Source organism: Scyliorhinus torazame, chromosome 3, assembly GCF_047496885.1.
Source record: "Scyliorhinus torazame isolate Kashiwa2021f chromosome 3, sScyTor2.1, whole genome shotgun sequence".
NCBI classification, from domain to species: Eukaryota; Metazoa; Chordata; class Chondrichthyes; order Carcharhiniformes; family Scyliorhinidae; genus Scyliorhinus; species Scyliorhinus torazame.
Window position 1 is genome coordinate 141,791,571 of NC_092709.1, and position 15,983 is coordinate 141,807,553.

Genomic DNA, 15,983 nt, shown 5'->3' on the forward strand with positions numbered 1-15,983 from the left:
GACTGTGCGTGTCTGGGCCTTGTCCTGTTCTGTGGCCGGTATCCTGTTGCCCCTTTATGTTTGGGCCATTCCTCCTTAGCCGGAATGTTCTGAGAGGCTGAATGAGCTTTGAACGAGCTGTTTTTTCTCTTCTTTGTCTCATGGTATTGGTACTGGTCCAATTGTATTGTTGTGCTTGTATTCTTCTCTGTATATATATATGTTGACATATTTTGCTATGCTGTGGAATTCCTGTGATTTAGCTGGCTATTTGTGACAATGGAAAAAGGTGAATGAAAAGACTTTGTAAAAAAAGAGTCCAGTGAAAAATTATCAGTTTGTGCAAAATTTGTTTGAACTTTTCTTAAGGCAATGAAGGTAAAAATGTTGTGAAGGGTTAAAAAGAAGTGAGAGGAGGAGGGTTTTAATTAAAGAGGAATGAGTGTTTGCAGCTGTGAGTGGTGAAGTGGACAGGAAAAGGGAGAGTGTTGTGAAGCAGATGTTGAAAATGAGCATGAGGAAAGTGGTAAAGAGATTGATGCGGAGGGAGTGTATGGTGAAAATGTAGTTGTGATAAAAGAAAGCTGGTGGTAAGAATGTAGAGAGGAAGGAAAAATTGCTGAGCAGAGGAATGCAAAGGAGCTGCAATGTATTGGGCGGGAATCCAACCCGGGCCTCTCACGTGGCAGGTGAGAATTCTACCACTGAACCACCAATGCAAGTCACACAACTGAAGCTGAACTTTCATGCACAATGCCTGAGTTGCTAACAGATGTTGATGTGTGTTCGCCAAAGAAAACTGCATGTAACCAGCAGCGAGATGCAGTGTAAAGATGAGAAATAACAGTGCAACACCAGTCAATCTTGCATTGGCCGGGAATCGAACCCGGGCCTCCCGCGTGGCAGGCGAGAATTCTACCACTGAACCACCAATGCAACTCCATTATCAAGCTTGTGATGTTCTCCTTTTTTTCCCCAATGCTTTCACTCAGCAGCATTTGCATTTCCTCACTTTGTCCTCTCTTTCCCCAAATGTCAACAAATTTCTTTACCTAAACTTCGGGCACAGCAGCGCATAAACCTCCTGTGCTCTCACTTCACACCACTACAATATCACCTAATGCTACACTGCAATATCATCAGACCGCTACTTTTCTTCACGCAAAGCTAACAGTGCTTCCACTAGGCCAGACTGCAAATTCCATGGCTTGATGACAGACGGCTCCTTCCTTTCAGAATAACATGTTGTGCATCTTTCCGATTTTACAGCCAGGTTGGCTAATTATCCTAATGCTGCGTTACAGTAAAGTGGGATTTCACACCTCCACCAAACAACCTATGTTTGGATGATGGCTTTTATACCGCTACCAGCCTTGGTTACATTTGAACTCACATCATCATTTCAGTTATGCAGGCCTCTGCACCATGAACCCAACAACATTGGCACAATGCTGTCACATCCTGTGTCCTGATTCCCCATGTGTCATCCTCGTCATCATGCTCTCAAATGTAGGTCCGTGTTTGCGAAACAGGAAAGGAAGGGGTGAATCAGCATTCGCCAAGGTTGAGCAATGTCAGCTTTATGGAAAGTGTTGAGAAGCTGGCAATATCCTAGTTGCAACACAAGGACTCCTTAGGGGGAGACAATTATCCACCAACATTGCCTCAGGTGAATGAGGTGTGAATCTCCAAATGGACTCCGAAAACGAGTAACGTGAAACATCGCCTCCTCCCACTTATCTTGGAAAAGAGTACTGTAAAGATACTTGCGACGTTTACACACATGTGTGAGACTGTGCGTGTCTGGGCCTTGTCCTGTTCTGTGGCCGGTATCCTGTTGCCCCTTTATGTTTGGGCCATTCCTCCTTAGCCGGAATGTTCTGAGAGGCTGAATGAGCTTTGAACGAGCTGCTTTTTCTCTTCTTTGTCTCATGGTATTTGTACTGGTCCAATTGTATTGTTGTGCTTGTATTCTCCTCTGTATATATATATGTTGACATATTTTGCTATGCTGTGGAATTCCTGTGATTTAGCTGGTTATTTGTGACAATGGAAAAAGGTGAATGAAAAGACTTTGTAAAAAAAGAGTCCAGTGAAAAATTATCAGTTTGTGCAAAGTTTGTTTAAACTTTTCTTAAGGCAATGAAGGTAAAAATGTTGTGAAGGGTTAAAAAGAAGTGAGAGGAGGAGGGTTTTAATTAAAGAGGAATGAGTGTTTGCAGCTGTGAGTGGTGAAGCGGACAGGAAAAGGGAGAGTGTTGTGAAGCAGATGTTGAAAATGAGCATGAGGAAAGTGGTAAAGAGATTGATGCGGAGGGTGTGGTGAAAATGTAGTTGCGATAAAAGAAAGCTGGTGGTAAGAATGGAGAGAGGAATGAAAAATTGCTGAGCACAGGAATGCAAAAGAGCTGTGATGCATTGGCCGGGAATCGAACCCGGGCCTCCCGCGTGGCAGGCGAGAATTCTACCACTGAACCACCAATGCAAGCCACGCAACTGAAGCTGAACATCCAAGCCCAATGCCTGAGTTGCTAACAGATGTTGATGTGTGTTCGCCAAAGAAAACTGCATGTAACCAGCAGAGAGATGCTGTGTAAAGATGAGAAATAACAGTGCAACACCAGTCAATCTTGCATTGGCCGGGAATCGAACCCGGGCCTCCCGCGTGGCAGGCGAGACTTCTACCACTGAACCACCAATGCAACTCCACAGTCAATTTCATGATGTTCTCCTTTTTTTCCCCAATGCTTTCACTCAGCAGCATTTCCATTTCCTCACTTTGTCCTCACTTTCCCCAAATTGCAACAAATTTCTTTACCTAAACTTCGGGCACAGCAGCGCATAAACCTCCTGTGCTCTCACTTCACACCACGACAGATCACCTAATGCTACACTGCAATATCATCAGGCTGCTACTTTTCTTCACGCAAAGCTAACAGTGCTTCCACTAGGCCAGACTGCAAATTCCATGGCTTGATAACATACGGCTCCTTCCTTTCAGAATAATATGTTGTGCATCTTTCCGATTTTACAGCCAGGTTGGCTAATTATCCTCATGCTGCGTTACAGTAAAGTGGGATTTCACACCTCCACCAAACAACCTATGTTTGGATAATGGCTTTTATACCGCTACCAGCCTTGGTTACATTAGAACTCACATCATCATTTCAGTTATGCAGGCCTCTGCACCATGAACCCACAACATTGGCACAATGCTGTCACATCCTGTGTCCTGATTCCCCATGTGTCATCGTCGTCATCATGCTCTCGAATGTAGGTCCGTGTTTGCAAAACAGGAAAGGAAGGGGTGAATCAGCATTCGCCAAGGTTGAGGAATGTCAGCTTTATGGAAAGAGTTGAGAAGCTGGCATTATCCTCGTTGCAACACAAGGGACTCCCTAGGGGGAGACAATTACCCACCAACATTGCCTCAGGTGAATGAGGTGTGAATCTCCAAATGGACTCCGAAAACGATTAACGTGAAACATCGCCTCCTCCCACTTATCTTGGAAAAGAGTACTGTAAAGATACTCGCGACGTTTACACACATGTGTGAGACTGTGCGTGTCTGGGCCTTGTCCTGTTCTGTGGCCGGTATCCTGTTGCCCCTTTATGTTTGGGCCATTCCTCCTTAGCCGGAATGTTCTGAGAGGCTGAATGAGCTTTGAACGAGCTGCTTTTTCTCTTCTTTGTCTCATGGTATTTGTACTGGTCCAATTGTATTGTTGTGCTTGTATTCTCCTCTGTATATATATATGTTGACATATTTTGCTATGCTGTGGAATTCCTGTGATTTAGCTGGCTATTTGTGACAATGGAAAAAGGTGAATGAAAAGACATTGTAAAAAAAAAGAGTCCAGTGAAAAATTATCAGTTTGTGCAAAGTTTGTTTGAACTTTTCTGAAGGCAATGAAGGTAAAAATGTTGTGGAAGGTGAAAAAGAAGTCAGGGAAGGAGGGTTTTAATTGAAAAGGAATGAGTGTTTGCAGCTGGGAGTGGTGAAGCGGACAGGAAAAGGGAGAGTGTTGTGAAGCAGATGTTGAAAATGAGCATGAGGAAAGTGGTAAAGAGATTGATGCGGAGGGAGTGTATGGTGAAAATGTAGTTGCGATAAAAGAAAGCTGGTGTTAAGAATGTAGAGCGGAAGGAAAAATTGCTGAGCACAGGAATGCAAAACAGCTGCGATGCATTGGCCGGGAATCGAACCCGGGCCTCCCGCATGGCAGGCGAGAATTCGACCACTGAACCACCAATGCAAACCACACAACTGAAGCTGAACTTCCAAGCCCAATGCCTGAGTTGCTAACAGATGTTGATGTGTGTTCGCCAAAGAAAACTGCATGTAACCAGCAGAGAGACGCTGTGTAAAGATGAGAAATAACAGTGCAACACCAGTCAATCTTGCATTGGCCGGGAATCGAACCCGGGCCTCCCGCGTGGCAGGCGAGACTTCTACCACTGAACCACCAATGCAACTCCACAGTCAATTTCATGATGTTCTCCTTTTTTTCCCCAATGCTTTCACTCAGCAGCATTTCCATTTCCTCACTTTGTCCTCACTTTCCCCAAATTGCAACAAATTTCTTTACCTAAACTTCGGGCACAGCAGCGCATAAACCTCCTGTGCTCTCACTTCACACCACGACAGATCACCTAATGCTACACTGCAATATCATCAGGCTGCTACTTTTCTTCACGCAAAGCTAACAGTGCTTCCACTAGGCCAGACTGCAAATTCCATGGCTTGATAACATACGGCTCCTTCCTTTCAGAATAATATGTTGTGCATCTTTCCGATTTTACAGCCAGGTTGGCTAATTATCCTCATGCTGCGTTACAGTAAAGTGGGATTTCACACCTCCACCAAACAACCTATGTTTGGATAATGGCTTTTATACCGCTACCAGCCTTGGTTACATTAGAACTCACATCATCATTTCAGTTATGCAGGCCTCTGCACCATGAACCCACAACATTGGCACAATGCTGTCACATCCTGTGTCCTGATTCCCCATGTGTCATCGTCGTCATCATGCTCTCGAATGTAGGTCCGTGTTTGCAAAACAGGAAAGGAAGGGGTGAATCAGCATTCGCCAAGGTTGAGGAATGTCAGCTTTATGGAAAGAGTTGAGAAGCTGGCATTATCCTCGTTGCAACACAAGGGACTCCCTAGGGGGAGACAATTACCCACCAACATTGCCTCAGGTGAATGAGGTGTGAATCTCCAAATGGACTCCGAAAACGATTAACGTGAAACATCGCCTCCTCCCACTTATCTTGGAAAAGAGTACTGTAAAGATACTCGCGACGTTTACACACATGTGTGAGACTGTGCGTGTCTGGGCCTTGTCCTGTTCTGTGGCCGGTATCCTGTTGCCCCTTTATGTTTGGGCCATTCCTCCTTAGCCGGAATGTTCTGAGAGGCTGAATGAGCTTTGAACGAGCTGCTTTTTCTCTTCTTTGTCTCATGGTATTTGTACTGGTCCAATTGTATTGTTGTGCTTGTATTCTCCTCTGTATATATATATGTTGACATATTTTGCTATGCTGTGGAATTCCTGTGATTTAGCTGGCTATTTGTGACAATGGAAAAAGGTGAATGAAAAGACATTGTAAAAAAAAAGAGTCCAGTGAAAAATTATCAGTTTGTGCAAAGTTTGTTTGAACTTTTCTGAAGGCAATGAAGGTAAAAATGTTGTGGAAGGTGAAAAAGAAGTCAGGGAAGGAGGGTTTTAATTGAAAAGGAATGAGTGTTTGCAGCTGGGAGTGGTGAAGCGGACAGGAAAAGGGAGAGTGTTGTGAAGCAGATGTTGAAAATGAGCATGAGGAAAGTGGTAAAGAGATTGATGCGGAGGGAGTGTATGGTGAAAATGTAGTTGCGATAAAAGAAAGCTGGTGTTAAGAATGTAGAGCGGAAGGAAAAATTGCTGAGCACAGGAATGCAAAACAGCTGCGATGCATTGGCCGGGAATCGAACCCGGGCCTCCCGCATGGCAGGCGAGAATTCGACCACTGAACCACCAATGCAAACCACACAACTGAAGCTGAACTTTCATGCACAATGCCTGAGTTGCTAACAGATGTTGATGTGTGTTAGCCAAAGAAAACTGCATGTAACCAGCAGAGAGATGCAGTGTAAAGATGAGAAATAACAGTGCAACACCAGTCAATCTTGCATTGGCCGGGAATTGAACCCGGGCCTCCCGCGTGGCAGGCGAGAATTATACCACTGAACCACCAATGCAACTCCACTATCAATTTCATGATGTTCTCCTTTTTTTCCCCAATGCTTTCACTCAGCAGCATTTCCATTTCCTCACTTTGTCCTCACTTTCCCCAAATTTCAACAAATTTCTTTACCTAAACTTCGGGCACAGCAGCGCATAAACCTCATGTGCTCTCACTTCACACCACGACAGATCACCTAATGCTACACTGCAATATCATCAGGCCGCTACTTTTCTTCACGCAAAGCTAACAGTGCTTCCACTCGGCCAGACTGCAAATTCCATGGCTTGATGACAGACGGCTCCTTCCTTTCAGAATAACATGTTGTGCATCTTTCCGATTTTACAGCCAGGTTGGCTAATTATCCTAATGCTGCGTTACAGTAAAGTGGGATTTCACACCTCCACCAAACAACCTATGTTTGGATGATGGCTTTTATACCGCTACCAGCCTTGGTTACATTAGAACTCACATCATCATTTCAGTTATGCAGGCCTCTGCACCATGAACCCACAACATTGGCACAATGCTGTCACATCCTGTGTCCTGATTCCCCATGTGTCATCCTCGTCATCATGCTCTCGAATGTCGGTCCGTGTTTGCAAAACAGGAAAGGAAGGGGTGAATCAGCATTCGCCAAGGGTGAGGAATGTCAGCTTTATGGAAAGAGTTGAGAAGCTGGCATTATCCTAGTTGCAACACAAGGGACTCCCTACGGGGAGACAATTACCCACCAACATTGCCTCAGGTGAATGAGGTGTGAATCTCCAAATGGACTCCGAAAACGATTAACGTGAAACATCGCCTCCTCCCACTTATCTTGGAAAAGAGTACTGTAAAGATACTCGCGACGTTTACACACATGTGTGAGACTGTGCGTGTCTGGGCCTTGTCCTGTTCTGTGGCCGGTATCCTGTTGCCCCTTTATGTTTGGGCCATTCCTCCTTAGCCGGAATGTTCTGAGAGGCTGAATGAGCTTTGAACGAGCTGTTTTTTCTCTTCTTTGTCTCATGGTATTGGTACTGGTCCAATTGTATTGTTGTGCTTGTATTCTTCTCTGTATATATATATGTTGACATATTTTGCTATGCTGTGGAATTCCTGTGATTTAGCTGGCTATTTGTGACAATGGAAAAAGGTGAATGAAAAGACTTTGTAAAAAAAGAGTCCAGTGAAAAATTATCAGTTTGTGCAAAATTTGTTTGAACTTTTCTTAAGGCAATGAAGGTAAAAATGTTGTGAAGGGTTAAAAAGAAGTGAGAGGAGGAGGGTTTTAATTAAAGAGGAATGAGTGTTTGCAGCTGTGAGTGGTGAAGTGGACAGGAAAAGGGAGAGTGTTGTGAAGCAGATGTTGAAAATGAGCATGAGGAAAGTGGTAAAGAGATTGATGCGGAGGGAGTGTATGGTGAAAATGTAGTTGTGATAAAAGAAAGCTGGTGGTAAGAATGTAGAGAGGAAGGAAAAATTGCTGAGCAGAGGAATGCAAAGGAGCTGCAACGTATTGGGCGGGAATCCAACCCGGGCCTCTCACGTGGCAGGTGAGAATTCTACCACTGAACCACCAATGCAAGTCACACAACTGAAGCTGAACTTTCATGCACAATGCCTGAGTTGCTAACAGATGTTGATGTGTGTTCGCCAAAGAAAACTGCATGTAACCAGCAGCGAGATGCAGTGTAAAGATGAGAAATAACAGTGCAACACCAGTCAATCTTGCATTGGCCGGGAATCGAACCCGGGCCTCCCGCGTGGCAGGCGAGAATTCTACCACTGAACCACCAATGCAACTCCATTATCAAGCTTGTGATGTTCTCCTTTTTTCCCCAATGCTTTCACTCAGCAGCATTTGCATTTCCTCACTTTGTCCTCTCTTTCCCCAAATGTCAACAAATTTCTTTACCTAAACTTCGGGCACAGCAGCGCATAAACCTCCTGTGCTCTCACTTCACACCACTACAATATCACCTAATGCTACACTGCAATATCATCAGACCGCTACTTTTCTTCACGCAAAGCTAACAGTGCTTCCACTAGGCCAGACTGCAAATTCCATGGCTTGATGACAGACGGCTCCTTCCTTTCAGAATAACATGTTGTGCATCTTTCCGATTTTACAGCCAGGTTGGCTAATTATCCTAATGCTGCGTTACAGTAAAGTGGGATTTCACACCTCCACCAAACAACCTATGTTTGGATGATGGCTTTTATACCGCTACCAGCCTTGGTTACATTTGAACTCACATCATCATTTCAGTTATGCAGGCCTCTGCACCATGAACCCAACAACATTGGCACAATGCTGTCACATCCTGTGTCCTGATTCCCCATGTGTCATCCTCGTCATCATGCTCTCAAATGTAGGTCCGTGTTTGCGAAACAGGAAAGGAAGGGGTGAATCAGCATTCGCCAAGGTTGAGCAATGTCAGCTTTATGGAAAGTGTTGAGAAGCTGGCAATATCCTAGTTGCAACACAAGGACTCCTTAGGGGGAGACAATTATCCACCAACATTGCCTCAGGTGAATGAGGTGTGAATCTCCAAATGGACTCCGAAAACGAGTAACGTGAAACATCGCCTCCTCCCACTTATCTTGGAAAAGAGTACTGTAAAGATACTTGCGACGTTTACACACATGTGTGAGACTGTGCGTGTCTGGGCCTTGTCCTGTTCTGTGGCCGGTATCCTGTTGCCCCTTTATGTTTGGGCCATTCCTCCTTAGCCGGAATGTTCTGAGAGGCTGAATGAGCTTTGAACGAGCTGCTTTTTCTCTTCTTTGTCTCATGGTATTTGTACTGGTCCAATTGTATTGTTGTGCTTGTATTCTCCTCTGTATATATATATGTTGACATATTTTGCTATGCTGTGGAATTCCTGTGATTTAGCTGGTTATTTGTGACAATGGAAAAAGGTGAATGAAAAGACTTTGTAAAAAAAGAGTCCAGTGAAAAATTATCAGTTTGTGCAAAGTTTGTTTAAACTTTTCTTAAGGCAATGAAGGTAAAAATGTTGTGAAGGGTTAAAAAGAAGTGAGAGGAGGAGGGTTTTAATTAAAGAGGAATGAGTGTTTGCAGCTGTGAGTGGTGAAGCGGACAGGAAAAGGGAGAGTGTTGTGAAGCAGATGTTGAAAATGAGCATGAGGAAAGTGGTAAAGAGATTGATGCAGAGGGTGTGGTGAAAATGTAGTTGCGATAAAAGAAAGCTGGTGGTAAGAATGGAGAGAGGAATGAAAAATTGCTGAGCACAGGAATGCAAAAGAGCTGTGATGCATTGGCCAGGAATCGAACCCGGGCCTCCCGCGTGGCAGGCGAGAATTCTACCACTGAACCACCAATGCAAGCCACGCAACTGAAGCTGAACTTCCAAGCCCAATGCCTGAGTTGCTAACAGATGTTGATGTGTGTTCGCCAAAGAAAACTGCATGTAACCAGCAGAGAGATGCTGTGTAAAGATGAGAAATAACAGTGCAACACCAGTCAATCTTGCATTGGCCGGGAATCGAACCCGGGCCTCCCGCGTGGCAGGCGAGACTTCTACCACTGAACCACCAATGCAACTCCACAGTCAATTTCATGATGTTCTCCTTTTTTTCCCCAATGCTTTCACTCAGCAGCATTTCCATTTCCTCACTTTGTCCTCACTTTCCCCAAATTGCAACAAATTTCTTTACCTAAACTTCGGGCACAGCAGCGCATAAACCTCCTGTGCTCTCACTTCACACCACGACAGATCACCTAATGCTACACTGCAATATCATCAGGCTGCTACTTTTCTTCACGCAAAGCTAACAGTGCTTCCACTAGGCCAGACTGCAAATTCCATGGCTTGATAACATACGGCTCCTTCCTTTCAGAATAATATGTTGTGCATCTTTCCGATTTTACAGCCAGGTTGGCTAATTATCCTCATGCTGCGTTACAGTAAAGTGGGATTTCACACCTCCACCAAACAACCTATGTTTGGATAATGGCTTTTATACCGCTACCAGCCTTGGTTACATTAGAACTCACATCATCATTTCAGTTATGCAGGCCTCTGCACCATGAACCCACAACATTGGCACAATGCTGTCACATCCTGTGTCCTGATTCCCCATGTGTCATCGTCGTCATCATGCTCTCGAATGTAGGTCCGTGTTTGCAAAACAGGAAAGGAAGGGGTGAATCAGCATTCGCCAAGGTTGAGGAATGTCAGCTTTATGGAAAGAGTTGAGAAGCTGGCATTATCCTCGTTGCAACACAAGGGACTCCCTAGGGGGAGACAATTACCCACCAACATTGCCTCAGGTGAATGAGGTGTGAATCTCCAAATGGACTCCGAAAACGATTAACGTGAAACATCGCCTCCTCCCACTTATCTTGGAAAAGAGTACTGTAAAGATACTCGCGACGTTTACACACATGTGTGAGACTGTGCGTGTCTGGGCCTTGTCCTGTCCTGTGGCCGGTATCCTGTTGCCCCTTTATGTTTGGGCCATTCCTCCTTAGCCGGAATGTTCTGAGAGGCTGAATGAGCTTTGAACGAGCTGCTTTTTCTCTTCTTTGTCTCATGGTATTTGTACTGGTCCAATTGTATTGTTGTGCTTGTATTCTCCTCTGTATATATATATGTTGACATATTTTGCTATGCTGTGGAATTCCTGTGATTTAGCTGGCTATTTGTGACAATGGAAAAAGGTGAATGAAAAGACATTGTAAAAAAAAAGAGTCCAGTGAAAAATTATCAGTTTGTGCAAAGTTTGTTTGAACTTTTCTGAAGGCAATGAAGGTAAAAATGTTGTGGAAGGTGAAAAAGAAGTCAGGGAAGGAGGGTTTTAATTGAAAAGGAATGAGTGTTTGCAGCTGGGAGTGGTGAAGCGGACAGGAAAAGGGAGAGTGTTGTGAAGCAGATGTTGAAAATGAGCATGAGGAAAGTGGTAAAGAGATTGATGCGGAGGGAGTGTATGGTGAAAATGTAGTTGCGATAAAAGAAAGCTGGTGTTAAGAATGTAGAGCGGAAGGAAAAATTGCTGAGCACAGGAATGCAAAACAGCTGCAATGCATTGGCCGGGAATCGAACCCGGGCCTCCCGCATGGCAGGCGAGAATTCGACCACTGAACCACCAATGCAAACCACACAACTGAAGCTGAACTTTCATGTACAATGCCTGAGTTGCTAACAGATGTTGATGTGTGTTAGCCAAAGAAAACTGCATGTAACCAGCAGAGAGATGCAGTGTAAAGATGAGAAATAACAGTGCAACACCAGTCAATCTTGCATTGGCCGGGAATTGAACCCGGGCCTCCCGCGTGGCAGGCGAGAATTATACCACTGAACCACCAATGCAACTCCACTATCAATTTCATGATGTTCTCCTTTTTTTCCCCAATGCTTTCACTCAGCAGCATTTCCATTTCCTCACTTTGTCCTCACTTTCCCCAAATTTCAACAAATTTCTTTACCTAAACTTCGGGCACAGCAGCGCATAAACCTCATGTGCTCTCACTTCACACCACGACAGATCACCTAATGCTACACTGCAATATCATCAGGCCGCTACTTTTCTTCACGCAAAGCTAACAGTGCTTCCACTCGGCCAGACTGCAAATTCCATGGCTTGATGACAGACGGCTCCTTCCTTTCAGAATAACATGTTGTGCATCTTTCCGATTTTACAGCCAGGTTGGCTAATTATCCTAATGCTGCGTTACAGTAAAGTGGGATTTCACACCTCCACCAAACAACCTATGTTTGGATGATGGCTTTTATACCGCTACCAGCCTTGGTTACATTTGAACTCACATCATCATTTCAGTTATGCAGGCCTCTGCACCATGAACCCAACAACATTGGCACAATGCTGTCACATCCTGTGTCCTGATTCCCCATGTGTCATCCTCGTCATCATGCTCTCAAATGTAGGTCCGTGTTTGCAAAACAGGAAAGGAAGTGGTGAATCAGCATTCGCCAAGGTTGAGGAATGTCAGCTTTATGGAAAGAGTTGAGAAGCTGGCAATATCCTAGTTGCAACACAAGGGACTCCTTAGGGGAGACAATTATCCACCAACATTGCCTCAGGTGAATGAGGTGTGAATCTCCAAATGGACTCCGAAAACGATTAACGTGAAACATCGCCTCCTCCCACTTATCTTGGAAAAGAGTACTGTAAAGATACTCGCGATGTTTACACACATGTGTGAGACTGTGCGTGTCTGGGCCTTGTCCTGTTCTGTGGCCGGTATCCTGTTGCCCCTTTATGTTTGGGCCATTCCTCCTTAGCCGGAATGTTCTGAGAGGCTGAATGAGCTTTGAACGAGCTGCTTTTTCTCTTCTTTGTCTCATGGTATTTGTCCTGGTCCAATTGTATTGTTGTGCTTGTATTCTCCTCTGTATATATATATGTTGACATATTTTGCTATGCTGTGGAATTCCTGTGATTTAGCTGGCTATTTGTGACAATGGAAAAAGGTGAATGAAAAGACATTGTAAAAAAAAAAGAGTCCTGCGAAAAATTATCAGTTTGTGCAAAGTTTGTTTGAACTTTTCTTAAGGCAATGAAGGTAAAAATGTTGTTAAAGGTGAAAAAGAAGTCAGGGAAGGAGGGTTTTAATTGAAGAGGAATGAGTGTTTGCAGCTGGGAGTGGTGAAGCGGACAGGAAAAGGGAGAGTGTTGTGAAGCAGATGTTGAAAATGAGCATGAGGAAAGTGGTAAAGAGATTGATGCGGAGGGAGTGTATGGTGAAAATGTAGTTGTGATAAAAGAAAGCTGGTGGTAAGAATGTAGAGAGGAATGAAAAATTGCTGAGCACAGGAATGCAAAAGAGCTGTGATGCATTGGCCGGGAATCAAACCCAGGCCTCCCGCGTGGCAGGCGAGAATTCTACCACTGAACCACCAATGGAAGCCACGCAACGGAAGTTGTACTTTCAAGTCCAATGCCTGAGTTGCTAACAGATGTTGATGTGTGTTAGCCAAAGAAAACTGCATGTAACCAGGAGGGAGTGTATGGTGAAAATGTAGTTGTGGACTTCCGGGTGCGGCGATGACCAGCTGAGTCGCACGTTTCGGCAGCTCCCTGTGAAACGGACTTTTGGGCTCTTGATAGGAGCCCCAACGGCAATTTTAACGGCTGAAAACACCGTGCGGTAAACCAGAAGGGTGTTCCCCCTGGACACGGATGGAAAAAGGAGAGGAAAGTGGCCGGATTGCAGCGGATCCTTTGGAACAACGGCAAGGAAGGCAAGCAGAAACCAAGATGGCGTCGGAAGGTGGCAGTTTCATATGGGGCCCTGAACAACAAGAGTTCTTGAAATGCTGCGTGGAGGAGATAAAAAAGGAAATGAAGAAAGAGTTGTTGGCCCCGATATTACAGGCGATTGAAGGGCTGAAAGAGGAACAAAAGACCCAGGAGCAGGAGCTTCGGGTCGTGAAGGCGAAAGCAGCAGAGAATGAAAACGACATACAGGGCCTGGTGGTGAAGTCGGAGATACAGGAGGCACACCAGAAATGATCTGTGGAGAGGTTGGAGGCACTGGAAAATAACGCAAGGAGGAACAACTTGAGGATTCTTGGCCTTCCTGAAGGTGTGGAGGGGGCGGACGTCGGGGCATATGTGAGCACGATGCTGCACTCGTTAATGGGAGTGGAGGCCCCGACGGGTCCGTTGGAGGTGGAGGGAGCATACCGAGTTATGGTGCGAGGACCGAGAGCAGGAGAAGCTCCCAGAGCCATAGTGGTGAGATTTCTCCGTTTTAAGGATAGAGAAATGGTCCTTAGATGGGCGAAGAAAACTCGGTGTAGTAAATGGGAGAACGCGGTGATCCGCGTCTATCAAGATTGGAGTGCGGAGGTGGCGAGAAGGAGGGCGAGCTTTAATCGGGCCAAAGCGGTACTTCACAAAAAAAAGATAAAGTTTGGAATGCTGCAACCGGCAAGGCTGTGGGTCACATATCAAGGGAGGCACCACTACTTTGAGACGGCGGATGAAGCGTGGACTTTTATTGTAGAAGAAAAATTGGAATGATTGGACTACGAAAATGAACGTTTGGACAAAGTGGTGGGACGAGTGGGGGGGGGGGGGGGGGGGGGGAGGGCGAAGAGGGATTGTATGATTAATCCTGCGGTATGGTAACTTTTCTTTCTCCCACAGGTGGTGATGGGGGGAGGTGGGGAGGGAGAGGAGATGGGGCGTTGGCCATGGGAGGCGGGGCCGAGGGAGAGGCGCGGGCTTGGTTCCCGCGCTATGATAATTATGGCGGGAATAGAGAAGCAGGAAGGAGGGGGCGCCGCACGGGGCGAGCCGTGATCACGGGGGGAAGCCGAGGTCAGCCAGAGTTTGCTGACTTCTGGGAGCAACATGGGGGGAGTAACTACGCTAGCGGGGGGTCTAGCGGGGGGGGTGGGAGGGGGGAATTACTGGGTTGCTGCTGCTGGGGAAAGGGGGGAGTGGGTGCGGGAAAGGATGGGCGGGGGGGCACCGCCTGGGAGAAATACAGCCGCGTGGGAACTGGGCGAGAAGCTGGAAAAAGATGATGGCTAACCGGCAAGGGGGGGGGGGGGGTGGGAAGCCCCCCAACTCGGCTGATCACGTGGAACGTGAGGGGGCTTAACGGGCCGATAAAGAGGGCACGAGTACTCGCACACCTTAAGAAACTTAAAGCAGATGTGGTCATGTTACAGGAAACGCACCTGAAACTGATAGATCAGGTTAGGTTGCGCAAAGGATGGGTAGGGCAGGTGTTCCATTCGGGGCTGGATGCGAAAAACAGGGGGGTGGCTATATTAGTGGGGAAGCGGGTAATGTTCGAGGCAAAGACTATAGTGGCGGATAACGGGGGCAGATACGTGATGGTGAGTGGCAAATTACAGGGAGAGATGGTGGTGTTGGTAAACGTGTATGCCCCGAATTGGGACGATGCCAATTTTATGAGGCGAATTCTAGGACGCATCTCAGACCTAGAGACCGGAAAGCTGATAATGGGGGGAGACTTTAACACGGTGTTGGAACCAAGGCTGGATAGGTCGAAGTCCAGGACTGGTAGGAGGCCGGCAGCAGCCAAGGTGCTTAAGGATTTTATGGAGCAGATGGGAGGGGTGGACCCGTGGAGATTCAGTAGACCTAGGAGTAAGGAGTTCTCGTTTTTCTCCTATGTCCATAAAGTCTATTCACGCATAGACTTTTTTGTGTTGGGTAGGGCATTGATCCCGAGGGTGAGGGGAACGGAATATACGGCTATAGCCATTTCGGATCATGCCCCACACTGGGTAGACTTGGAGATAGGGGAGGAAACAAGAGGGCGTCCACCCTGGAGAATGGATATGGGACTAATGGCGGATGAGGGGGTGTGCTTAAGGGTGAGGGGATGCATTGAAAAGTACTTGGAACTCAATGATAATGGGGAGGTTCAGGTGGGAGTGGTCTGGGAGGCGTTGAAGGCGGTGGTTAGGGGGGAGCTGATATCAATAAGGACACATAAAGGGAAGCAGGAGAGTAAGGAACGGGAGCGGTTGTTGCAAGAACTTTTGAGGGTGGACAGACAGTATGCGGAAGCACCGGAGGAGGGACTGTTTCGGGAAAGGCAAAGGCTGCATGTGGAATTTGACTTGCTGACCACAGGCACTGCAGAGGCACAATGGAGGAAGGCGCAGGGTGTACAGTATGAATATGGAGAGAAGGCGAGCAGATTGCTGGCACACCAATTGAGGAAAAGGGGAGCAGCGAGGGAAATAGGGGGGGTGAGAGACGAAGATGGAGAGACGGAGCGGGGAGCGGAGAGAGTGAATGAAGAGTTTAAGACATTT

At 46.2% G+C, this 15,983-nt stretch overlaps 13 non-coding genes across 13 annotated transcripts; all 13 read right to left on the reverse strand.

Moving 5' to 3' along the window:
• Nucleotides 1-844: 844 nt before the first annotated feature.
• trnag-gcc (transfer RNA glycine (anticodon GCC)) lies at nucleotides 845-915 on the reverse strand. The gene has a single exon. It is a non-coding gene; the product is annotated as a tRNA-Gly (tRNA).
• Nucleotides 916-2,393: 1,478 nt separating this feature from the next.
• Nucleotides 2,394-2,464, reverse strand: trnag-gcc (transfer RNA glycine (anticodon GCC)). Its single transcript has one exon. It is a non-coding gene; the product is annotated as a tRNA-Gly (tRNA).
• Nucleotides 2,465-2,610: 146 nt separating this feature from the next.
• Nucleotides 2,611-2,681, reverse strand: trnag-gcc (transfer RNA glycine (anticodon GCC)). The gene has a single exon. It is a non-coding gene; the product is annotated as a tRNA-Gly (tRNA).
• A 1,483-nt stretch (nucleotides 2,682-4,164) lies between these two features.
• Nucleotides 4,165-4,235, reverse strand: trnag-gcc (transfer RNA glycine (anticodon GCC)). Its single transcript has one exon. It is a non-coding gene; the product is annotated as a tRNA-Gly (tRNA).
• A 146-nt stretch (nucleotides 4,236-4,381) lies between these two features.
• On the reverse strand, nucleotides 4,382-4,452 carry trnag-gcc (transfer RNA glycine (anticodon GCC)). Its single transcript has one exon. It is a non-coding gene; the product is annotated as a tRNA-Gly (tRNA).
• A 1,483-nt stretch (nucleotides 4,453-5,935) lies between these two features.
• trnag-gcc (transfer RNA glycine (anticodon GCC)) lies at nucleotides 5,936-6,006 on the reverse strand. The gene has a single exon. It is a non-coding gene; the product is annotated as a tRNA-Gly (tRNA).
• Nucleotides 6,007-6,152: 146 nt separating this feature from the next.
• On the reverse strand, nucleotides 6,153-6,223 carry trnag-gcc (transfer RNA glycine (anticodon GCC)). The gene has a single exon. It is a non-coding gene; the product is annotated as a tRNA-Gly (tRNA).
• A 1,698-nt stretch (nucleotides 6,224-7,921) lies between these two features.
• Nucleotides 7,922-7,992, reverse strand: trnag-gcc (transfer RNA glycine (anticodon GCC)). The gene has a single exon. It is a non-coding gene; the product is annotated as a tRNA-Gly (tRNA).
• Nucleotides 7,993-9,469: 1,477 nt separating this feature from the next.
• trnag-gcc (transfer RNA glycine (anticodon GCC)) lies at nucleotides 9,470-9,540 on the reverse strand. Its single transcript has one exon. It is a non-coding gene; the product is annotated as a tRNA-Gly (tRNA).
• Nucleotides 9,541-9,686: 146 nt separating this feature from the next.
• Nucleotides 9,687-9,757, reverse strand: trnag-gcc (transfer RNA glycine (anticodon GCC)). Its single transcript has one exon. It is a non-coding gene; the product is annotated as a tRNA-Gly (tRNA).
• A 1,483-nt stretch (nucleotides 9,758-11,240) lies between these two features.
• Nucleotides 11,241-11,311, reverse strand: trnag-gcc (transfer RNA glycine (anticodon GCC)). Its single transcript has one exon. It is a non-coding gene; the product is annotated as a tRNA-Gly (tRNA).
• A 146-nt stretch (nucleotides 11,312-11,457) lies between these two features.
• Nucleotides 11,458-11,528, reverse strand: trnag-gcc (transfer RNA glycine (anticodon GCC)). The gene has a single exon. It is a non-coding gene; the product is annotated as a tRNA-Gly (tRNA).
• Nucleotides 11,529-13,012: 1,484 nt separating this feature from the next.
• On the reverse strand, nucleotides 13,013-13,083 carry trnag-gcc (transfer RNA glycine (anticodon GCC)). The gene has a single exon. It is a non-coding gene; the product is annotated as a tRNA-Gly (tRNA).
• Nucleotides 13,084-15,983: the final 2,900 nt, after the last annotated feature.